At 56.1% G+C, this 3,550-nt stretch overlaps 1 non-coding gene across 1 annotated transcript; it reads left to right on the top strand.

The window, feature by feature from the left end:
* The first annotated feature begins 428 nt into the window (after positions 1-428).
* On the top strand, positions 429-500 carry TRNAQ-CUG. The gene has a single exon. It is a non-coding gene; the product is annotated as a tRNA-Gln (tRNA).
* The last annotated feature ends 3,050 nt before the right edge of the window (positions 501-3,550 follow it).

Genomic DNA, 3,550 nt, shown 5'->3' with positions numbered 1-3,550 from the left:
AACCTCAGGTATCAGTAACTGCTACAGGTTGCAAATTCCTACATGCAGCAGTTTCTGGCACTACACCTGCGCAGCTCTGCTCCCCGGCTCTTCTCGGGCTCCTGCTCTCTCCTTAGCTCTGCCCCACTCTCGCCCAGGCAGTTCCAGCTCACATGGAGGATGGGACCCCCTGGCCTGGTGACTCCCTCATTACACTGCCTGGCCTGTCAGTGCAGCTAACTTGGAGCTTTGGCCTCTCCCCATTGTCCCTGGGGACTGTCAGTCTCAGGGTCCTGATTTCCCACTGATCCTTCCCCCTTCTATTGGTGCTGGGAACTAGCCAACCAACCCCCCCCCACACACACTAAGTTTTAGTAAAGGGCCAAGAGCCCCCTTACACAAGCCAGCCCCATGAGGCTCACCGATGTGCAGAGAAGGCAGCACAAGCTGGTCCCATGGTGTAATGGGCAGCACTCAGGACTCTGAATCCTGTAATCTGAGTTCAAATCTCAGTGGGACCTTGTGTTGGCTTGTGGTCATAAGCAGCAGGTTATATACATTTGTGGTGCTTGGGCTCCAGGAATATTCAGGGCTGGGGGCCCTGCTCCAGCAATATTTGGAGCTGGGTCTCTTCCTCTGCCTGCCACCTGCTGCACTGCATCCCTGCCTGACAAAAAGCAGCGTGTGCCTGTCCCCTGCCTGCTCCTGCTGCTGGAGTAGAGGGATTCTGGGCAGAACTGCTATCTGCTTCCACTGGGGTCCTAGTGCCCACCCACCACTAATGGCAAGAGAGGTGCCCTGAACCTCCCAGCCCCAGCCAGAGCCCTCATCCCCATGCACCCCAACCCTGAGCACCCTCCTGCATCATGAATCCCTCATCCTCAGCCCTGCACTCCCTCCCAGAGCCTGCACTTCTCACCCCTTCCTACAACCCTGCCCCAGCCTGGAGCCTGCACCCAGCACCCAAACTCCATCCCAAAGCCTGCACCCCTCCTGCACGCTAATCCCCAGCCCAGGATCTGCACCCCAGACCTCCCCCCCAAGCCCCCTCCCAGAGCCTTAGGCAGGTGGGGGTGGAGTTTGGGGGCAGGTTCTGGGCACCACCAAAATTTCAACAAATTTGCCACCCATGCTTGTGGTAAAGCCCCAGAGCTCAACTTCTCTGTCTCCAGCTGTGTAAGAGTGAATCTTTTCCCTCCTGCTGAGTGACTCACACCTCCTAAAGCCAGGTCTTTGGCTGGGATGGCCACAATGGGTTAGGGCTCTAGAACTTGCTACCCTGATAGTTGGGATTCTTGCTGCTGCACCTGATGTTCACAAGCTTGGCCCTTGTGCTTCCTACCACACTTTTCCTCTGGCCCACATGGCGCTTGAAGAAAGGAGTGCCAGGGCTGGGATTAATAGTCAGGGCTTGGCAGGAAGGAGGAAGAGTCCCAGGCTGGAGCCCCACACACCTTCCCTCCTCCGGGCACCTAGAGCAGAGGCAGCCCAGCTCTGTCCGCTGGATACCTCAGCAGAGTAGGTGAGTTCATGTAAATACAGTCTGGTCCCAAAGCCTCCTCCCAACCCTGGTCATCAGTAGCTGTCAGGGGAGAGCTCATTCACACCTCGCTTACAAATCATCATTTGAAATTCTAAGGTTGGCCAACACTGCCGAAGCCAATGCACCGACATTGTCAGCAAACACAACAGCTGGGTGAGGAAACCCGGCTTTGTCCAGACTTTCCAAACCTATTTTACTTTCTCAGGTACAAGTAGTTTTCATACGTTGTATCTGCTTTTAAAGGGTGTGTTAACGTTTCAATTTCCATTCAAATTTGCAACCAATGACAACATTGGCAGCACTGCATGTAACTACCTGACCACTGAGGGAGGGGGTGTTGGGGAAATTCGGGGAAGGGGGTGCACAGCCCCCTGATTGGGGGGCGTATAGGGAATGCCCAGTTTCACTGAATTGAGTCTCCTACTGCAGCACCTCAGTAGGTTACATCAGAGAGGAGCTGCAGTGTCTAGGCAGTGGGATGCCTGTGCCTTTAAGATCCCAGCCCTGGGAAGTTCATGCTGAGAGGTGCTGCCTGTGAGAGGGGAAATAAAAAAGCCCTCTGCTCCCCACACCCATGTTTGCAAACACTGGAGTCTCAGCCCACCGGGATAACTGTTACCCCTCAGCCCCTGCCTGTGCCAGGATTTAACCCTCTGGCAGCGCCTCCCTCTGGGCTTAACTCCAGCTCCCCCCCCCCGACTTTGCCCTTCAGTCCCTCTCCTAACTCTGCCTCCAGCTGCTTGACCACTCGACCAGTCAATTTCCACCCCCTGCTCAGACCCTGGCCACCCCCTCCTCTGATTTGCCCCCCTTTGGCCCTTTTTAATCCCTGTAAAAAGTAGGGGGTGCTGGGTCCCATTCTCTGGAGGGAGGGCTGGGCACCTGGCCCCTGCCTGCCCAGTGCTCAAAGTGCCCCATGATCTTGTGGATGTTTGCTGAGTGCTGCAGGGTCGCCCGAAGGGGAGAGAGACGCGGTTAGGAGGTGATGCAGCCAAGGGTGCCTCACCCAACACTGAGATGCAGCCACCTCTGGGGTGAGTTACACAAGTCAGCAAATGAATTTGGAACAAGAAACGCACTGAAAGGACCGAGGCAGCTGCAGGAGGTGGAGAAAACCAGAAAAAGCAGTATCCCTGGATCCCAGCCCTGCCCCTCCCCCACTCTACCCCCTAACCTCCACTCCCCTCCCACATGTGAGGGGAGAACCCAGGAGTCCTGGTCCCCAGCCTTGCCCACTCCCATATTTTGATATGGCTCCATCCAACAGCTGCCCCCACAATTGCAGAGCAGTGCCATGGGGCACACGGGGGCCTGCCTGTTTGCACAGGATGGGCAATGCCAGTGCCCCAGGATGGGGAGAGACCATGCTAAGGGAGAAGCAGGCAGCAGACAGCTCCCATGACAGAGAAAGAAACGCTAGGGGGTGCTATGCTGCAAGGAGTGAAGGGGGTTGGCAGGGAATGGGAGGATCTTCCCTCACAGCAGGTGCGTCTGTCTCCCTCCCAATTCCTCCCCAGCCCTACCCCAGCCCAGGCTAATCCCAGCCCAGCTACCAGGGTTAAATTTGGCCTGGATTCCCCAGCTGCTGGGGGTGGGGCTTGGGGCTGGGAAGCCTGAGCCTCTACTTCCCCTTCCCCAGACACAGTTGCATGGGCACAGACCAAAGGAGCCTGCAGCACTGCTGCCTAGAGGAAACTGAGTCACCAGCCAGTGACAGACACATCATGGCTCTCCTCATCCTCATCCTCTTTTCCATATACAACCTGGCCAGGGGAGGGGGGGTAAACTCAGGGCAGTTGCATAGTTAACCTGTGGAACTCTTGCAAGAGGATGTTGTGAAGGCCAAGACTATAACAGGGTTCAAAAAAGAACTAGATAAGTTTATGGTGGATAGATCCATCAAGGGCTATTAGCCAGGGTGGGCAGGGATGGTGCCTGTAGCCTCTGTTTGCCAGAAGCTGGGAATGGGCAATAGGGGATGGATCACTTGATGATTCCCTGCTCTGTTCATTCCCTCTGGGGCACCTG

Source organism: Gopherus evgoodei, chromosome 3, assembly GCF_007399415.2.
Source record: "Gopherus evgoodei ecotype Sinaloan lineage chromosome 3, rGopEvg1_v1.p, whole genome shotgun sequence".
Lineage (NCBI taxonomy): Eukaryota > Metazoa > Chordata > Testudines > Testudinidae > Gopherus > Gopherus evgoodei.
This window is presented reverse-complemented; position numbering and strand designations above follow the sequence as displayed.